We start from the raw sequence: 23,452 nt of genomic DNA, 5'->3' as shown, positions 1-23,452 counted from the left end.
ATGTCTCTTACGCAGAGAATGTATAACTTGTCATTTATGTCTCTTATACAGAGAATGCATCACTTGTCATTTGTGTCTCTTACACAGAGAATGCATCACTTGTCATTTGTGTCTCTAAAACAGAGAATGTATCACAAGTCATTTATGTCTCTTACACAGAGAATGTATCACTAGTCATTTATGTCTCTTACATAGAGAATGCATCATTAGTCATTTGTGTCTCTAAAACAGAGAATGTATAACTAGTCATTTATGTATCTTACACAGAGAATGCATCACTTGTCATTTATGTCTCTTACACAGAGAATGTATTATTTGTCATTTATGTCTCTTACACAGAGAATGTATAACTTGTCATTTATGTCTGTTACCCAGAGAATGTATCACTAGTCATTTATGTCTCTTACATAGAGAATGCATCACTTGTCATTTGTGTCTGTTACACAGAGAACGCATTACTTGTCATTTATGTCTCTTACACAGAGAATGCATCACTTGTTATTTGTGTCTCTAAAACAGAGAATGTATCACTAGTCATTTGTGTCTGTTACACAGAGAACGCATTACTTGTCATTTATGTCTCTTACACAGAGAATGCATCACTTGTCATTTATGTCTCTTACATAGAGAATGCATCACTTGTCATTTGTGTCTGTTACACAGAGAACGCATTACATGTCATTTATGTATCTTACACAGAGAATGCATCACTTGTTATTTGTGTCTCTAAAACAGAGAATGTATCACTAGTCATTTATGTCTGTTACACAGAGAATGTATCACTTGTCATGTATGTCTCTTACACAGAGAATGTATTACTTGTCATTTATGTCTCTTACACAGAGAATGCATCACTTGTCATTTATGTCTCTTACATAGAGAATGCATCACTTGTCATTTGTGTCTCTTACACAGAGAACGCATCACTTGTCATTTGTGTCTCTTACACAGAGAATGTATCACTAGTCATTTATGTCTGTTACACAGAGAACGCATTACTTGTCATTTATGTCTCTTACACAGAGAATGCATCACTTGTCATTTATGTCTCTGACACAGAGAATGTATCACTTGTCATTTATGTCTCTTACATAGAGAATGTATAACTTGTCATTTATGTCTCTTACACAGAGAATGCATCACTTGTCATTTGTGTCTCTTACACAGAGAATGCATCACTTGTCATTTGTGTCTCTAAAACAGAGAATGTATCACTAGTCATTTATGTCTGTTACACAGAGAATGCATCACTTGTTATTTGTGTCTCTAAAACAGAGAATGTATCACTAGTCATTTATGTCTGTTACACAGAGAATGTATCACTAGTCATTTATGTCTGTTACACAGAGAATATATCACTTGTCATGTATGTCTCTTACACAGAGAATTATTACTTGTCATTTATGTCTATTACACTGAGAATGCATCACTTGTCATTTATGTCTATTACATAGAGAATGTATTACTTGTCATTTGTGTCTCTTACACAGAGAATGCATCACTTGTCATTTGTGTCTCTAAAACAGAGAATGTATCACTAGTCATTTATGTCTATTACACAGAGAATGCATCACTTGTTATTTGTGTCTCTAAAACAGAGAATGTATCACTAGTCATTTATGTCTGTTACACAGAGAATGTATCACTAGTCATTTATGTCTGTTACACAGAGAATGTATCACTTGTCATGTATGTCTCTTACACAGAGAATTATTACTTGTCATTTATGTCTCTTACACAGAGAATGCATCACTTGTCATTTGTGTCTCTAAAACAGAGAATGTATCACTAGTCATTTATGTCTGTTACACAGAGAATGCATCACTTGTTATTTGTGTCTCTTAAACAGAGAATGTATCACTAGTCATTTATGTCTCTTACACAGATTATGTATCTTTTGTCATTTATGTCTCTTACACAGAGAATGTATCACTAGTCATTTATGTCTGTTACACAGAGAATGTATTACTTGTCATTTATGTCTCTTACATAGAGAATGTATTATTTGTCATTTATGTCTCTTACACAGAGAATGTATAACTTGTCATTTATGTCTCTTACATAGAGAATGCATCACTTGTCATTTGTGTCTGTTACACAGAGAACGCATTACTTGTCATTTATGTCTCTTACACAGAGAATGCATCACTTGTTATTTGTGTCTCTAAAACAGAGAATGTATCACTAGTCATTTATGTCTGTTACACAGAGAATGCATCACTTGTTATTTGTGTCTCTTAAACAGAGAATGTATCACTAGTCATTTATGTCTCTTACACAGATTATGTATCTTTTGTCATTTATGTCTCTTACACAGAGAATGTATCACTAGTCATTTATGTCTGTTACACAGAGAATGTATTACTTGTCATTTATGTCTCTTACACAGAGAATGTATTACTTGTCATTTATGTCTCTTACACAGAGAATGTATTACTTGTCATTTATGTCTCATACACAGAGAATACATCACTTGTCATTTATGTCTCTGACACAGAGAATGCATCACTAGTCATTTATGTCTATTACACAGAGAATGTATTACTTGTCAATTATGTCTCTTACACAGAGAATGTATTACTTGTCATTTATGTCTATTACACAGAGAATGTATCTTTTGTCATTTATGTATCTTACACTGAGAATGTATAACTAGTCATTTATGTCTCTTACACAGATTATGTATCTTTTGTCATTTATGTATCTTACACAGAGAATGTATCACTTGTCATTTATGTCTCTTACACAGAGAATGTATAACTTGTCATTTATGTCTATTACACAGAGAATGTATCTTTTGTCATTTATGTATCTTACACTGAGAATGTATAACTTGTCATTTATGTATCTTACACAGAGAATGCATCACTTGTCATTTATGTCTCTTACACTGATTATGTATCTTTTTTCATTTATGTCTCTTACACAGATTATGTATCTTTTGTCATTTATGTCTCTTACACAGAGAACGCATTACTTGTCATTTATGTCTCTTACACAGAGAATGCATCACTTGTCATTTATGTCTGTTACCCAGAGAATGCATCACTTGTCATTTATGTCTCTTACCCAGAGAATGTATCACTTGTCATTTATGTCTCTTACACAGAGAATGCATCCCTCGTCATTTATGTCTCTTACACAGAGAATGTATAACTTGTCATTTATGTATCTTACATAGAGAATGCATTACTTGTCATTTATGTCTCTTACACAGAGAATGCATCCCTTGTCATTTATGTCTCTTACATAGAGAATGTATAACTTGTCATTTATGTATCTTACATAGAGAATGCATCACTTGTCATTTATGTCTCTTACACAGAGAATGTATCACTTGTCATTTATGTCTCTTACACAGAGAATGCATCCCTCGTCATTTATGTCTCTTACACAGAGAATGTATAACTTGTCATTTATGTCTCTTACACAGAGAATGTATAACTTGTCATTTATGTATCTTATCTAGAGAATGCATCACTTGTCATTTATGTCTCTTACCCAGAGAATGTATCACTTGTCATTTATGTCTCTTTCACAGAGAATGCATCCCTTGTCATTTATGTCTCTTACATAGAGAATGTATAACTTGTCATTTATGTATCTTACATAGAGAATGCATCACTTGTCATTTATGTCTCTTACACAGAGAATGTATCACTTGTCTTTTATGTCTCTTACACAGAGAATGCATCCCTCGTCATTTATGTCTCTTACACAGAGAATGTATAACTAGTCATTTATGTCTCTTACACAGAGAATGTATCACTTGTCATTTATGTCTCTTACATAGAGAATGTATCACTTGTCATTTATGTCTCTTACATAGAGAATGCATCACTTGTCATTTGTGTCTGTTACACAGAGAACGCATGACTTGTCATTTATGTCTCTTACACAGAGAATGCATCACTTGTTATTTGTGTCTCTAAAACAGAGAATGTATCACTAGTCACTTATGTCTGTTACACAGAGAACGCATTACTTGTCATTTATGTCTCTTACACAGAGAATGCATCACTTGTCATTTATGTCTCTTACATAGAGAATGCATCACTTGTCATTTGTGTCTGTTACACAGAGAACGCATCACTTGTCATTTATGTCTCTTACATAGAGAATGCATCACTTGTCATTTGTGTCTCTTACACAGAGAATGCATCACTTGTCATTTGTGTCTCTTACACAGAGAATGTATCACTAGTCATTTATGTCTGTTACACAGAGACCGCATTACTTGTCATTTATGTCTCTTACACAGAGAATGCATCACTTGTCATTTATGTCTCTGACACAGAGAATGTATCACTTGTCATTTATGTCTCTTACATAGAGAATGTATAACTTGTCATTTATGTCTCTTACACAGAGAATGCATCACTTGTCATTTGTGTCTCTTACACAGAGAATGCATCACTTGTCATTTGTGTCTCTAAAACAGAGAATGTATCACTAGTCATTTATGTCTGTTACACAGAGAATGCATCACTTGTTATTTGTGTCTCTAAAACAGAGAATGTATCACTAGTCATTTATGTCTGTTACACAGAGAATGTATCACTAGTCATTTATGTCTGTTACACAGAGAATATATCACTTGTCATGTATGTCTCTTACACAGAGAATTATTACTTGTCATTTATGTCTATTACACTGAGAATGCATCACTTGTCATTTATGTCTATTACATAGAGAATGTATTACTTGTCATTTGTGTCTCTTACACAGAGAATGCATCACTTGTCATTTGTGTCTCTAAAACAGAGAATGTATCACTAGTCATTTATGTCTGTTACACAGAGAATGCATCACTTGTTATTTGTGTCTCTAAAACAGAGAATGTATCACTAGTCATTTATGTCTGTTACACAGAGAATGTATCACTAGTCATTTATGTATGTTACACAGAGAATGTATCACTTGTCATGTATGTCTCTTACACAGAGAATTATTACTTGTCATTTATGTCTCTTACACAGAGAATGCATCACTTGTCATTTGTGTCTCTAAAACAGAGAATGTATCACTAGTCATTTATGTCTGTTACACAGAGAATGCATCACTTGTTATTTGTGTCTCTTAAACAGAGAATGTATCACTAGTCATTTATGTCTCTTACACAGATTATGTATCTTTTGTCATTTATGTCTCTTACACAGAGAATGTATCACTAGTCATTTATGTCTGTTACACAGAGAATGTATTACTTGTCATTTATGTCTCTTACACAGAGAATGTATAACTTGTCATTTATGTCTCTTACACAGAGAATGTATTACTTGTCATTTATGTCTCATACACAGAGAATACATCACTTGTCATTTATGTCTCTTACACAGAGAATGTATAACTTGTCATTTATGTCTCATACACAGAGAATGTATCACTTGTCATTTATGTCTCTTACATAGAGAATGTATCACTTGTCATTTATGTCTCTTACATAGAGAATGTATAACTTGTCATTTATGTCTCTTACACAGAGAATGCATCACTTGTCATTTATGTCTCTTACACAGAGAATGTATTACTTGTCATTTATGTCTCATACACAGAGAATACATCACTTGTCATTTATGTCTCTTACATAGAGAATGTATAACTTGTCATTTATGTCTCTTACACAGAGAATGCATCACTTGTCATTTATGTCTCTTACATAGAGAATGTATAACTTGTCATTTATGTCTCTTACACAGAGAATGCATCACTTGTCATTTATGTCTCTTACACAGAGAATGTATTACTTGTCATTTATGTCTCATACACAGAGAATACATCACTTGTCATTTATGTCTCTTACATAGAGAATGTATAACTTGTCATTTATGTCTCTTACACAGAGAATGCATCACTTGTAATTTATGTCTCTTACATATAGAATGCATCCCTCGTCATTTATGTCTCTGACACAGAGAATGTATAACTTGTCATTAATGTCTCATACACAGAGAATGTATTACTTGTCATTTATGTCTCTTACATAGAGAATGTATCACTTGTCATTTATGTCTCTTACACAGAGAATGTATAACTTGTCATTTATGTCTCTTACACAGAGAATGCATCACTTGTCATTTATGTCTCTGACACAGAGAATGTATCACTTGTCATTTATGTCTCTTACACAGAGAATGCATCACTTGTCATGTATGTCTCTTACACAGAGAATGCATCACTTGTCATTTATGTCTCTTACACAGAGAATGTATCACTTGTCATTTATGTCTCTTACATAGAGAATGTATAACTTGTCATTTATGTCTCTTACATAGAGAATGTATTACTAGACATTTGCGGAAACTGTCATACACCTACGATTAGGATTACAATTACACTTACAGGTAGCATTTAAATCTTGGGTCGTTTCAAAGTGTAAATATAAACCGTCGGTTCAAAACCAAGACTAACTCCTATGATGTTTTTCTATAGTTGAACAACGGGATTTCAAAGAAATATTGATAAAAAATGGCATCTTGGCAGCTTCAGGTGGAATCTGGACAACTCTGACCCAAAGGCAAATCGGACTATGACAACTCGGGCCAATTTAAAGACAACTCGGACCACTTTTATAGACAGCTCGGACCAGTTTGAAAGACAACACGGACCAGTTTGAAACACTTGTCAGACCAGCGGCTCTTCGTGGTTTTTACGTTTAATATGATTTTTGTTTGTTTTTGTCTAGAAATTTTTTTCTTCTTAGTTTCCCCCTAACTGACTATCTAACCTTGCTGTGACAACTTGTCAGTTTGATGCATTTCAATAAGTTCTGTTACTATAAATTGTTTTATGACGGTCTCACGAGATCAATTAAGAAAAATAAAACAACAAATATCTTTCAATGCAATGAAATTATAAAGCAGATATATATTCGTCTTTACATATACGGGCCCGTGTTGTAATAAGTGATCCTAGAAATATTTCAAGATGGTTGAAACGCCTTTTACCGTCAGGCACCAAATGTTAATTTTCGACTATCATTAGCAACAACTTGATTCAATTTATATTGTGGTTTGTCAAATTATCCTTATTTATCAGAAGTCTTAATTATTTAAACTTTACCTTTCTAATTGGAAAACATATACTTTGATTCGTCAAAATCAGTTGATTTTTTTTTTTGTCATGGAGAAATGAACTCTACATGTATATTTCTTTGTGGAGTTTTTGTGAACTTTTGTTCGTATTTTCGTCGTTTTTCTTTTGACCATGGTGGAGTCTTTTTTCTTCGACTTATGGGTTCTAAATGCCACTTTGCATCGTTTCCTCGTTTAAAAAAAAGTAACTTAAGCTGCATTAAACATATACATGCATTACATTTTAAATTAAATCAAGAATTTCAAAATATAGACTGTCAGGAACTTCGTTTAAATATTCTTAAAACACTCAAGTTGTCTTTTAAAGTACACGGATGTCTGTGAACCCTATTTTAGATTTAATGCAAGTCAAACATTTTTTTAAACGAGGATTTTTTTTTATTTCTTTAGAAATAAAGTAGTAATATGTTATTAAATAAAACTATATTACATCATTCTTGACTTCAATGATCTTTGCTTTTAAAGATATTTGAATGCACACGAATATTGATTGGATCCGAATCTTAATCAAACACATCACACATCATTTATAACGAGATATTTTCATATTAAAAATTTTCATTAGGAATAGATTTTAAGCTGATATTTTAAAAAAAATCGCCAACGCGATATTTACTACATGAATCATTAACGTCAAAAACAGTAGAAAAATACCGTTTACATTATTTGGAAAGATTTAAACGTTATTGTTAAAAAAAATCACACGTAATTTAAGTCGGTTAAGGAGCATTTGCGGATACAAAAGTGTAATCGTATAAAAGATGTACGACTTCCAATTACTATATTTCGCCCGCTTTTGTAAAGCGAGTGGAACTATTAATACGTAAAAATGAATAAATGATAATTGTATTTCGTGCATTTATCTTATTTTTCCCCGTTATGGACTAAGAACACAGATTAACCATGACATCACTACCTGCCCTGATGCAGACTCCACCAGATGTAAGGTATACATTTCATTCGCCATCTGATTCTAACACTGGTAGTCCTAGCTTGACCAACGACAAACTAATCTTTTATAATCAGGAAATATTATAGGCAATGATGCATACTTTTGGAATAGGGAAATGTGATCACTTGTTTTGCAAGCAAACGATATTCTTTTTACATGTGAAACTCCTGAAACGTTACTTTAAATTGTAGCCGATGTTAATGGTCTCTTCAGACAGAGAACCGGTCGGGATCATAAGCTTTCCCCGGGAAACAGAATTCTTCTTTTATGTTAATATGGTTACCCGTCTTGTCATCTGATTTCTGAAATAGTTGACCTAAGTGTTTCGACTATAAAAGAAAAAAAAACACATACATGTATACCTATTTCAAGAAACATATAACCGTCTTATCTATTGGCCTTCTTTCACTGGATGATTGGCAGAACTTACAAGGTGGGTGGCCAAAACTTCCGTTTGCAGTAGGGCTATCGACGGAAAGTTTGTGGCCGATAACGGAACTAAAAGTCTTAGAATAGTATTTTCCAGGACACAGACATTGTCACTGCATTCACACTTAATTTGTAATATTGAACGAAGACAGGAAATGTTATGTTGAGTGCGGATTTCTTTGGCATCAGCAATATATGTTGATAAGAAATATAGGACAAGAATTACCTTTCACGACCGAGCTGTTTTTGCTAGGCGACAAAATATATCCGAACAGATATCCAGTATTGACACCTGACATGAGACAAACCCCAGATTATGCAGAGGAAGTGTAGAAAATTAAATAGACATATTACACACTATAGAGTAGAGGTGGAACACGCATTCGGAGAATTAAACAAAAACCACACACAATGTTATGGTGACTTTGTGGCGATTCATATCTGTTGTGACTATAAGTTTCTGCATTTGTGTGTCGTCGAAAAGACTTATTTACAAGATAAAAAAATATCATTTCATTTTACTATATCTATATCAATTGGGTTTATTTTCTTATTTTGAGAGGACCCCTTGTTTTTCGTCAACTGTAATCGTAATATAAGTGTAATCCTAGGTATAGACATAGTTTCCGCAAATGTCTACTAGTCATTTATGTCTCTTACACAGAGAATGTATAACTTGTCATTTATGTCTCTTACACAGAGAATGCATCACTTGTTATTTATGTCTCTTACATAGAGAATGTATAACTTGTCATTTATGTCTCTTACACAGAGAATGCATCACTTGTCATTTATGTCTCTTACATAGAGAATGCATCCCTCGTCATTTATGTCTCTGACACAGAGAATGTATAACTTGTCATTAATGTCTCATACACAGAGAATGTATCACTTGTCATTTATGTCTCTTACATAGAGAATGTATCACTTGTCATTTATGTCTCTTACACAGAGAATGTATAACTTGTCATTTATGTCTCTTACACAGAGAATGCATCACTTGTCATTTATGTCTCTGACACAGAGAATGTATCACTTGTCATTTATGTCTCTTACACAGAGAATGCATCACTTGTCATTTATGTCTCTTACACAGAGAATGCATCACTTGTCATTTATGTCTCTTACACAGAGAATGTATAACTTGTCATTTATGTCTCATACACAAGAGAATGTATCACTTGTCATTTATGTCTCTTACATAGAGAATGTATCACTTGTCATTTATGTCTCTTACACAGAGAATGCATCACTTGTCATTTATGTCTCTTCCACAGAGAATGCATCACTTGTCATTTATGTCTCTTACACAGAGAATGTATAACTAATCATTTATGTCTCTTACACAGAGAATGTATCACTTGTCATTTATGTCTCTTACACAGAGAATGTATAACTTGTCATTTATGTCTCTTACACAGAGAATGCATCACTTGTCATTTATGTCTCTTACACAGAGAATGCATCACTTGTCATTTATGTCTCTTACACAGAGAATGTATCACTTATCATTTATGTCTCTTACACAGAGAATGTATAACTTGTCATTTATGTCTCTTACATAGAGAATGCATCACTTGTCATCTATGTCTCTTACATAGAGAATGCATCACTTGTCATTTATGTCTCTTACACAGAGTATGCATCACTTGTCATTTATGTCTCTTACATAGAGAATGTATAACTTGTCATTTATGTCTCTTACATAGAGAATGCATCACTTGTCATTTGTGTCTGTTACACAGAGAACGCATTACTTGTCATTTATGTCTCTTACACAGAGAATGCATCACTTGTCATTTATGTCTCTGACACAGAGAATGTATCACTTGTCATTTATATCTCTTACACAGAGAATGCATCACTTGTCATTTATGTCTCTTACACAGAGAATGCATCACTTGTCATTTATGTCTCTTACACAGAGAATGCATCACTTGTCATTTATGTCTCTTACACAGAGAATGTATAACTTGTCATTTATGTCTCTTACATAGAGAATGTATAACTTGTCATTTATGTCTCTTACATAGAGAATGTATTACTAGTCATTTATGTCTCTTACACAGAGAATGTATAACTTGTCATTTATGTCTCTTACACAGAGAATGCATCACTTGTCATTTATGTCTCTTACATAGAGAATGTATAACTTGTCATTTATGTCTCTTACACAGAGAATGCATCACTTGTCATATATGTCTCTTACATAGAGAATGCATCCCTCGTCATTTATGTCTCTGACACAGAGAATGTATAACTTGTCATTAATGTCTCATACACAGAGAATGTATCACTTGTCATTTATGTCTCTTACATAGAGAATGTATCACTTGTCATTTATGTCTCTTACACAGAGAATGTATAACTTGTCATTTATGTCTCTTACACAGAGAATGCATCACTTGTCATTTATGTCTCTGACACAGAGAATGTATCACTTGTCATTTATGTCTCTTACACAGAGAATGCATCACTTGTCATTTATGTCTCTTACACAGAGAATGCATCACTTGTCATTTATGTCTCTTACACAGAGAATGTATAACTTGTCATTTATGTCTCATACACAGAGAATGTATCACTTGTCATTTATGTCTCTTACATAGAGAATGTATCACTTGTCATTTATGTCTCTTACACAGAGAATGCATCACTTGTCATTTATGTCTCTTACACAGAGAATGCATCACTTGTCATTTATGTCTCTTACACAGAGAATGTATAACTAATCATTTATGTCTCTTACACAGAGAATGTATCACTTGTCATTTATGTCTCTTACACAGAGAATGTATAACTTGTCATTTATGTCTCTTACACAGAGAATGCATCACTTGTCATTTATGTCTCTTACACAGAGAATGCATCACTTGTCATTTATGTCTCTTACATAGAGAATGTATAACTTGTCATTTATGTTTTTTACATAGAGAATGCATCACTTGTCATTTATGTCTCTTACATAGAGAATGCATCACTTGTCATTTATGTCTCTTACACAGAGTATGCATCACTTGTCATTTATGTCTCTTACATAGAGAATGTATAACTTGTCATTTATGTCTCTTACATAGAGAATGCATCACTTGTCATTTGTGTCTGTTACACAGAGAACGCATTACTTGTCATTTATGTCTCTTACACAGAGAATGCATCACTTGTTATTTGTGTCTCTAAAACAGAGAATGTATCACTAGTCATTTATGTCTCTTACACAGATTATGTATCTTTTGTCATTTATGTTTCTTACATAGAGAATGTATTACTAGTCATTTATGTCTCTTACACAGAGAATGTATAACTTGTCATTTATGTCTCTTACACAGAGAATGCATCACTTGTCATTTATGTCTGTTACACAGAGAACGCATTACTTGTCATTTATGTCTCTTACACAGAGAATGTATAACGTGTCATTTATGTCTCTTACATAGAGAATGCATCACTTGTCATTTGTGTCTGTTACAGAGAGAATGTATAACTTGTCATTTATGTCTCTTACATTGAGAACGCATCACTTGTCATTTATGTCTCTTACATAGAGAATGTATTATTTGTCATTTATGTCTCTTACACAGAGAATGTATAACTTGTCATTTATGTCTCTTACATAGAGAATGCATCACTTGTCATTTGTGTCTGTTACACAGAGAACGCATTACTTGTCATTTATGTCTCTTACACAGAGAATGCATCACTTGTTATTTGTGTCTCTAAAACAGAGAATGTATCACTAGTCATTTGTGTCTGTTACACAGAGAATGCATCACTTGTTATTTGTGTCTCTAAAACAGAGAATGTATCACTAGTCATTTATGTCTCTTACACAGATTATGTATCTTTTGTCATTTATGTCTCTTACACAGAGAATGTATCACTAGTCATTTATGTCTTTTACACAGAGAATGTATTACTTGTCATTTATGTCTCTTACACAGAGAATGTATTACTTGTCATTTATGTCTCTTACACAGAAAATGCATCACTTGTCATGTATGTCTCTTACATAGAGAATGCATCACTTGTCATTTATGTCTCTTACACAGAGAATGCATCACTTGTCATTTATGTCTCTTACATAGAGAATGTATAACTAGTCATTTATGTCTCTTACACAGAAAATGTATTACTCGTCATTTATGTCTCTGACACAGAGAATGCATCACTAGTCATTTATGTCTCTTACACAGAGAATGTATAACTTGTCATTTATATCTCATACACAGAGAATGTATAACTTGTCATTTATGTCTCTTACACAGAGAATGCATCACTTGTCATTTATGTCTCTTACATAGAGAATGTATCACTTGTCATTTATGTCTCTTACATAGAGAATGCATCACTTGTCATTTGTGTCTGTTACACAGAGAACGCATTACTTGTTATTTGTGTCTCTAAAACAGAGAATGTATCACTAGTCATTTATGTCTCTTACACAGATTATGTATCTTTTGTCATTTATGTCTCTTACATAGAGAATGTATTACTAGTTATTTATGTCTCTTACACAGAGAATGTATAACTTGTCATTTATGTCTCTTACACAGAGAATGCATCACTTGTCATTTATGTCTCATACACAGAGAATATATCACTTGTCATTTGTGTCTGTTACAAAGAGAACGCATTACTTGTCATTTATGTCTCTTACACAGAGAATGCATCACTTGTTATTTGTGTCTCTAAAACAGAGAATGTATCACTAGTCATTTATGTCTCTTACACAGATTATGTATCTTTTGTCATTGATGTCTCTTACATAGAGAATGTATTACTAGTCATTTATGTCTCTTACACAGAGAATGTATAACTTGTCATTTATGTCTCTTACACAGAGAATGCATCACTTGTCATTTATGTCTGTTACACAGAGAACGCATTACTTGTCATTTATGTCTCTTACACAGAGAATGTATAACTTGTCATTTATGTCTCTTACATAGAGAATGCATCACTTGTCATTTGTGTCTGTTACACAGAGAATGTATAACTTGTCATTTATGTCTCTTACATAGAGAACGCATCACTTTTCATTTATGTCTCTTACATAGAGAATGTATTATTTGTCATTTATGTCTCTTACACAGAGAATGTATAACTTGTCATTTATGTCTCTTACATAGAGAATGCATCACTTGTCATTTGTGTCTGTTACACAGAGAACGCATTACTTGTCATTTATGTCTCTTACACAGAGAATGCATCACTTGTTATTTGTGTCTCTAAAACAGAGAATGTATCACTAGTCATTTGTGTCTGTTACACAGAGAATGCATCACTTGTTATTTGTGTCTCTAAAACAGAGAATGTATCACTAGTCATTTATGTCTCTTACACAGATTATGTATCTTTTGTCATTTATGTCTCTTACACAGAGAATGTATCACTAGTCATTTATGTCTGTTTCACAGAGAATGTATTACTTGTCATTTATGTCTCTTACACAGAGAATGTATTACTTGTCATTTATGTCTCTTACACAGAAAATGCATCACTTGTCATTTATGTCTCTTACATAGAGAATGCATCACTTGTCATTTATGTCTCTTACACAGAGAATGCATCACTTGTCATTTATGTCTCTTACATAGAGAATGTATAACTAGTCATTTATGTCTCTTACACAGAAAATGTATTACTCGTCATTTATGTCTCTGACACAGAGAATGCATCACTAGTCATTTATGTCTCTTACACAGAGAATGTATAACTTGTCATTTATGTCTCTTACACAGAGAATGTATAACTTGTCATTTATGTCTCTTACACAGAGAATGTATCACTTGTCATTTATGTCTCTTACACAGAGAATGCATCACTAGTCATTTATGTCTCTTACACAGAGAATGTATCACTTGTCATTTATGTCTCTGACACAGAGAATGCATCACTAGTCATTTATGTCTATTACACAGAGAATGTATTACTTGTCAATTATGTCTCTTACACAGAGAATGTATTACTTGTCATTTATGTCTATTACACAGAGAATGTATCTTTTGTCATTTATGTATCTTACACTGAGAATGTATGACTAGTCATTTATGTCTCTTACACAGATTATGTATCTTTTGTCATTTATGTATCTTACACAGAGAATGTATCACTTGTCATTTATGTCTCTTACACAGAGAATGTATAACTTGTCATTTATGTCTATTACACAGAGAATGTATCTTTTGTCATTTATGTATCTTACACTGAGAATGTATAATTTGTCATTTATGTATCTTACACAGAGAATGCATCACTTGTCATTTATGTCTCTTACACTGATTATGTATCTTTTTTCATTTATGTCTCTTACACAGATTATGTATCTTTTGTCATTTATGTCTCTTACACAGAGAACGCATTACTTGTCATTTATGTCTCTTACACAGAGAATGCATCACTTGTCATTTATGTCTGTTACCCAGAGAATGCATCACTTGTCATTTATGTCTCTTACCCAGAGAATGTATCACTTGTCATTTATGTCTCTTACACAGAGAATGCATCCCTCGTCATTTATGTCTCTTACACAGAGAATGTATAACTTGTCATTTATGTATCTTACATAGAGAATGCATTACTTGTCATTTATGTCTCTTACACAGAGAATGCATCCCTTGTCATTTATGTCTCTTACACAGAGAATGTATCACTTGTCATTTATGTATCTTACATAGAGAATGCATCACTTGTCATTTATGTCTCTTACACAGAGAATGTATCACTTGTCATTTATGTCTCTTACACAGAGAATGCATCCCTCGTCATTTATGTCTCTTACACAGAGAATGTATAACTTGTCATTTATGTCTCTTACACAGAGAATGTATAACTTGTCATTTATGTATCTTACATAGAGAATGCATCACTTGTCATTTATGTCTCTTACCCAGAGAATGTATCACTTGTCATTTATGTCTCTTACACAGAGAATGCATCCCTTGTCATTTATGTCTCTTACATAGAGAATGTATAACTTGTCATTTATGTATCTTACATAGAGAATGCATCACTTGTCATTTATGTCTCTTACACAGAGAATGTATCACTTGTCATTTATGTCTCTTACACAGAGAATGCATCCCTCGTCATTTATGTCTCTTACACAGAGAATGTATAACTAGTCATTTATGTCTCTTACACAGATTATGTATCTTTTGTCATTTATGTATCTTACACAGAGAATGTATCATTTGTCATTTATGTCTCTTACACAGAGAATGTATTACTTGTCATTTATGTCTATTACACAGAGAATGTATCTTTTGTCATTTATGTCTCTTACACAGAGAATGTATCACTTGTCATTTATGTCTCTTACACAGAGAATGTATCACTTGTCATTTATGTCTCTTACACAGAGAATGTATAACTTGTCATTTATGTCTCTTACACAGAGAATGTATTACTAGTCATTTATGTCTCTGACACAGAGAATGCATCACTTGTCATTTATGTCTCTTACACAGAGAATGCATCACTTGTCATTTATGTCTCTTACACAGAGAATGTATAACTTGTCATTTATGTCTCTTACACAGAGAATGTATTACTTGTCAATTATGTCTCTTACACAGAGAATGTATTACTTGTCATTTATGTCTCTTACACAGAGAATGCATCACTTGTCATTTATGTCTCTTACACAGAGAATGTATAACTAGTCATTTATGTCTCTTACACAGAGAATGTATAACTAGTCATTTATGTCTCTTACACAGAGAATGTATTACTTGTCATTTATGTCTCTTACACAGAGAATGTATTACTTGTCATTTATGTCTCTTACACAGAGAATGTATAACTAGTCATTTATGTCTCTTACACAGAGAATGTATTACTTGTCAATTATGTCTCTTACACAGAGAATGTATTACTTGTCATTTATGTCTATTACACAGAGAATGTATCACTATTTTAAGGATAAAAAAACAGTGCTAAAATATGAAAAAATTAATGAAGTACTTATAACCATAATATCATGTAGGTCATCACCATTATGTCTTTATAATCAGTTTCAATTCTTTGCATTCCTTAATACAATCAAATATTGTCACTCATTTACGTAGTTCATTTATTATCTTTACCATCCTTACATTTTTCTGCATGTTAACGAAAATCGTCTCAAACATGTATGAGAAATTTTACCAATAATAAAAGTACGAAGAAAGGGTGAAATTAGAAGATACGCTAATAAACTTTTTCAAGAACACGACTGTACGTCAGTGCAACTTACTAGAACTCTATAACAATTGTTCTAGTTGTTTTTTTTCAATTCAATGATTTTATACATTGGTGGGATTTTTTTATCGGCAATAGAGAAGTAGATATTTTTTTTTAATATTTTTCAGTTTTCTTTTTAGAATGCATTTCTAGATAATAATAACTAATTTTAAAATCATGCAAGAACTAATGAGAAATCAACACAATTTTGTCATGTTTACGTATATAACCAACATCAGTAATACGACTATGTGTATAAGAAAGTCGTTCATAGATAGTATTCTAATTATTCCAAACTCTGTTTATACATGAGAAAAATTAATAGTCTTTCATTTTATTTTATATATATATATAAACAGAACAAAAATTATACGCAAAACAAACAGAAACGCAAATATATATTTAGAATCTAAAGGCCGTGCCAACTCAGTTCGTGTAAGGTCTGTTTGATTCATGCACGTGTGCACTAACTAAATAATCTCATATAGATTCACTAACAAAGTGTTCTAAAAACGGTGAAATCATTATCAAATAAAAACTTACGGTTGTTTTTGCTGATATGCAATTCGATTTCTTTAATTTCATCATGATGAATAAAATTATCTCTTGCACTTAAATGATACCTCCAAAACAACACTAATGATACCTCCAAAACAACACTAATGATATCTCCAAAACAACACTAACGGTTGAGTTACGTGCCAACAGTACCTGATACGTAGACAATCGGGAAACCTCCAGAAAACGTGTTACGAAAAGGTATATACTCGACGCTGAGGTTGACAAATTAGACTTTAAATGTGGGGACTGTGTCAAAACAATAGTTCGATTAAAACAGATAAAATTCAATTTGCGTGATGTTAACCAGGTATCATACACACTTCTTTCGTTCATTTGAAATTATATTAATTTAGAAAGATTATTTTCTGATATCATTGCTTATTACAGGACAGGAGAGGTGTACATTGTGTGCGGGGGAGGGGGTTGATGGTAATTCAAGTACTTACTTCTAGATTTGAAAAAAAATCACATAATAAGCCAGTTAGATTTTTGTTATATCAATTACTGTTCTTCGAGCATAACTATCAATCTGACACTCCACTACTTAACCTTGAACGATTGCCCCTAACACTGCGGGCATTTTATACCACCAGCCACGTAGTTGTCGCAATTTTTCTACGGTCGACTAAGAAGTATTTAGTGTATAGATTTCACAAAGAATTGGTATCTAAGCATCTATTTTTGCACTTGAAGCATGAACAGAAACCTCAAAGAGAAATATGCTGAAATATGTATTTAGGATGTCAAACAGGCGAAAAACGAGTCACATTTGACATAGAACCCTTACAAGAGAAATTACAATTTCAGTTTAAACTTTTTTTCCTAAGACTTAGTTAGAGTTTAAGTTAAAGAAATAAACAAAGAAACAACATGCCTTAGACTTTTTGGACTGTTTGAAAGGCTGGTCAAACGGGTAAGACGATTTCAGACCTCAAAACTACAATTCGAAATGATTTAAAACTGTGCATGAATATGTATATGATGTCTTTTTCTAAAAATTCTCATTTCGTTGGGTCGAACCAGTAACATATTACATGAAAATAATATAAGGGAAATTAAGCTTTTTCTGAGTAGGCATTAACAGATTGTTATATTATAAAATCATTCCCAAGGTATAATAAGGACAAACGAGGCTATAGAGATGTCATGTTGGTCATATGCATGATATGTACAATTGCCAAAAAATCACGAGGGTTTAAACTCCGAAAAAAAAGGCAAACTATATCCAAAATGAATCCATAAAAGGAGTTGCACATTTTCTATGTATATAAATACCGCGGCATTGTACAAAGTATAGAAGCTCCTAGATTAGGAGTTTATTACTCAAAACGGGTACCCTCTTCTCGCGCTCACCTGCTCGTCCGCGCGCCCGCCAGCTGGACGTTCATCATATTATAAAATTAGTCGGTTCTACATTGTTTGCAACACGTCCAAAGTTCTGACCTTGGGTAAACACCCCTTTAAGTTAAATGGTCCGTCGCTGCTGATTTCGAAAAATAAAAAAATAAAAATAGCAAGTAAATATTGATTTAATTTATAATGGTTGGTTGGGGCGGGAGTATGGGTAGTTTCTCTCATCTACAAATAATTACATTACATGTATGTTTCATTATAATACGTTATTTTGATTGGCTAACAGCAATCTAGCGTCATTCTGAAATTAACCTTCATTTCAAAATGAAATGTAACATTCATGATGACACGAGCTTCCACAATAAAGTGCACAGGTAAATAAAAGAAAAACTTGAAATCGTGTTTTCATGATCCTAAAAAAAATGTAATTATAAGTATTGAATGCTTTTTTTTAGTAATTTTATAGGGTTGTAAAAGCGTTGACCGTGCGCACATTTTTAGAATGAAGCGCTTCCGCGCTTCATACAAAATGTACTTCGGTCAACGCTTTTACATCCCAATAAATTTACAAAAAGAAACATTCAATTCTTAAATGAGTACATGCGATGAGATAACACACAGTAATAAAAAAAGTTCCAATTTAACATTTCCTTCGTAAAGAGAAGACTTCGGTTATTTCATGCATTCGACTTAAAAGAATTTCAATTAACTTAGGAAATGCTTAGTGAAATCTAAGTTAAAGGAACAATTTATATATTTTATGCATACGGGCCCTAACTTTGAATAGCATATGAAGAATGTAGCGGGGTTAAACATATTTGTTTGCACTCAAGCCTTCCCTAATCTAGGACAGTTGTGTAACAGCACAAAATAAGAACAAACTGTTAAAATCAACTGAACTCATCAGAATGGCACGAAACAAAAGACACAATGTACCAATCTAAGAATATTTATTAAAGTTTAATTTTTTTCATTATTTTTTCAAACTTAAATTCATTCATAGATAACATTTTAATTAGCCCATCGGAATTTTGTTTATATACTCGAGAAAACCAGTCGATGTAAATTAATTTCTTCCCAAAATGCACATTTCATGCAATTATAAGTATTTTTTTTAAAGTGTCAACAGATGTTGAGAAATGCCTTCGAATTTTGCATTTGTATATTTATAAAAAGGCTTTATTTCGTATCTTGGAATATAAGCATTTTTAGAATAAAATTCATTTTCCAACTAAGATGGTGTATGTTTAATAATATCTAACGTATCTTATATAGTAACTTTAAGATCGGTCTTATTAGAAAAGAAGCACGTTTGTTTACATTTAACACATATTCACTTGAAAAAAACCCGATCAAAAAATGTCAATCGTAGGACGAACAAAATTGATGTAATTTAATAATTTAATTCTTTGTTTATCTAAAGAGGATTACAAACAGCCAGACGCTGTGTGTGTGGGTTTCCACATCATAAATATACAGATTGACATTTTAACATCAACCCAGTAATGTAAAATGATAATAAAGAAAAAACGTTTATGAATACAATCATATGATATGATGTATATATATATATGTATATAGTGGGTTTTCACATGATTTGGTTAGGTACTACGAAAAAGATAATAAAAATAAGTAATTGAACTATCGAAAAAACCTGTTTGAAGATCAAATATACCAAAAAACACATTTAAACAGCTCTTTATTAGCATCATCAAACAAATCGTAACTATCTTCTATTAAAATTTTGTTCAGTTAGTTAGGACATAGATCTGGCAATATGGTATATTTTTGTTAGATCTGGACAAATCAGATTCTTAATACCAGGAGAAGAGTATTCCGATAGTAACAGACACACTGAATTAAACAGAGCCCACTGCTTCAATAAAGTTATCTGGACAATTCGCGAAACCTATCTGTTTCATTTTTTATAGTGCAAGCTTTCTATAGAAATTTCGATGTTTTTTCTCGGATACTGACATATTAAATATTTAAACTTGTCATATAATTCTGCAGAATATTTTTTTAAGAGTTGTCCTGCACACAAGGAAATAACATGTGTATTTTGTAAAAAAAAAAAACGTTATCAAATGTTATATACGCCATTATGTTTTTCACTTCAGATGATCAATTGTTCGTACATCTCTCGAAGCCTTAATCAGAGACGCGTTTATATCTTGTATCTTGTATATTTTGATAAACTTGAAATTCATTCCAAGCATTTGATACCTCTTTCCAAAATGGAATATCAACTTGTCAAAAGGTAGAAGAAATCACATTTCTTAAATATTGTAATTTTCTTAAATAGTTTCACAAGCGTAAAATTATTTCTAGTTATGCTTTTGATCCATGTTTATCATTAAACATTTATGAAGTTTTCAATGCTTGTTATATTCAGACCTCCTGTACAGTGTTAATTTGATTATATTACTCTTGTACATTATCTGGTTTGTTCTCCCAAACAAAGGAAATATTTTGTCAGAAAAGCGTTTAATCTTTGTTGTATAGTTTGGACTAGGTATTGGTTGGAATAAATGATTTATATTATGTGTGTTTTGATTTTTTCAACTGGTGATTGTTTTTTTTTTTTGTCAATTATTTTATTGTGTTCACATTTTGATTGCTTATTAGTTAATCGTTTCATCTTTTAAGCAATAGTAAAAAGAATTTGAAAATTGAAACAGATGTCCGTGACAGATATTTGATAGACCGTTACTTGCTAAGACCCAGGGGCTCACCCAGGGGCCATTTATAACTGGACACATTGTATAGACAAATTTATACCGCTGAGGACTATGCACTAAACTCTAGAGAGAATAGTCGACTGAATTCGAACGACCATGGCAATCTCATTAAAATACTGTCCATGTCCTCTGTAAGGATCTGTTTGTTGTGAGATTGAGACAGTAAATGAACCACATTGTATGCATAGATCACCCGTCGTGCGGCACAAAAGAGTAACTGAGTAATATACATATTTGAAAAAAATAACGACTATGTAACTTGTAAAAGTCATAAAAATATAAAAACCAAATATTTAGCTGCTCCTGTTTTCATACTAAACCTATTATCTATTTTGGCAGTTGCTTGCTTTAATTGGTTAAGATATATGATAAAATTCACTAAAAACATAAACACAGAGAAAAATAGAAGAAGAAAACGAGAATTTGCATGACTTTATACACCTACGTTATTGACGTTGCCTAGGAAAACAACTATAATTTATGTTCACGTTTGCTGTTCCAAATCTTATATTAAGGTGGTACATAACACTACAGGGAGATAACTCTGTAAAAATCAGCTGAACGTTTTAATCACGTTCTATTATTAAGGAAATATTAAGCTTCTCAATGATCAAAATAAGTGCCAGTTTGTCAAACTGCTATATATATCCAACGAAATTTTTCCGATAAAGTGTGTGGTTCAAGTTTTTTGTCAAAATTTGATGAAAATTAAACGATCCAAATTGATTTTAGTCAAGGTGTTTGGTACCACCTTAATCTCTCCTGATCTTTTTCCGCGGTGAATATAATTTTCTATCAAGAAAGGTTCCCTTTGCTTTAAGCCAATGAGAAAAGAGAAATTGTGTAGTCATATAAAAAAATTAAATAAACGAGATAAATTAATAAAATGGCATGATGCATAATTTAGCAACTTAATTTTGAATTTTCAATAACATATAAAAATACCATAGCTTTCATATAAATTAAACCTATGATAAAAATGCACGTAATATGTTTTAATAATTGAACAATAGACAAACAAACTATATATAGGCAATACTAGTTTACCAATCTTCAATTTTTATCATTACCAGAAATAAGATATGTACAAAAAAAAACTCACCAGATATGTTAGGCTTATAATTTCGTACTTTAGACGCGAGTAAATACCACACACTTTAAGCATCACTTGTATCTACATATCTTCAACATTAATTTACGAAATACAATGTTAAATACTGACGTTTACCCCAAATCTCTATTTATCTATATTTAAACATTAATTGCTTATCATGAGCTTATTACATTAAAGTACATTACTAGGTTTTTACACTATAAATGTAACACCATGGGTGTGAATTATTTGAAAAGCAAACTATGAATAAAACTAAATCAGTTTATGCAATGGTTGGGAGTTTCCCATCAATATCACTTGTAAGAAAAATATCAAATCTGTATAAATAAACGAGTGCAAGATATTTTAAAATGTTATTATACTTTATATCCTTTCTTAACTACGTGAAATTAAAAATAAAACAAAAATGTTCACCAAGATACGAAATACCACTATTTTAGATGAATTCATTACTAGTCATAAATAAACATCATTTGAAAGTTGAAATTTTGAAATAAAAAGAAAAAAAACTGTTTGATATTTGAATTCTATATGTGTCATTGAAAACCTTTAAGTGAGTATAGAATCTATAAAAAAAATATATGTAGAATGATTTAAAACAACATATTTTAGATAAATTATTACACTACCAGGCAAGCAGTTAAAACTTTTGAAGGATGACTACATATACCACTAGGTTGACACATTAGTAAATCATTAGGATCTTAATTTATAAATCGCCATCAATAAGGAATGAGAAAAGTCACTATTTATTTAATCAATCAACAGTTTTCAATCTAAAAACATTTAGTAATTATATTGGCTCGATAAACATTTCACTGAAGATACCAAGATAATATTCATAACTAAGTCGAGGAGAAACTAACAACGACATGACGCCATGGCGCAAAATAAAAAACAACGAAAAGTCCACAAAACACTTCATAGAAAACTACAAAATGAGCTACATGAAACCCACAAAAATTAGGATAATCTCAGGTTTCGT

At 32.1% G+C, this 23,452-nt stretch overlaps 1 protein-coding gene across 2 annotated transcripts in view; it reads right to left on the bottom strand.

Annotated features, from left to right (window-relative positions):
- The window catches only part of LOC127707988 (uncharacterized), a 96,652-nt gene that overhangs the window by 53,504 nt on the left and 19,696 nt on the right, over window positions 1–23,452 (bottom strand). Inside the window, exon 1 of one of the 2 annotated variants that reach the window (XM_052212764.1) lies at window positions 22,456–22,570. The exons of the other annotated variant lie outside the window; for it this stretch is intronic. The gene's annotated coding sequence lies outside the window, so the exon portion shown is untranslated. Of the gene's footprint in view, window positions 1–22,455; window positions 22,571–23,452 lie in introns of those variants that run through there. 2 annotated transcript variants of the gene reach the window in all.

The sequence above is a fragment of the Mytilus californianus genome, unplaced genomic scaffold (assembly GCF_021869535.1).
Source record: "Mytilus californianus isolate M0D057914Y unplaced genomic scaffold, xbMytCali1.0.p SCAF_7, whole genome shotgun sequence".
NCBI lineage: Eukaryota > Metazoa > Mollusca > Bivalvia > Mytilida > Mytilidae > Mytilus > Mytilus californianus.
Note: the sequence above shows the minus strand (reverse complement) of the source record. Positions and strands in the feature narration are given on the sequence as shown.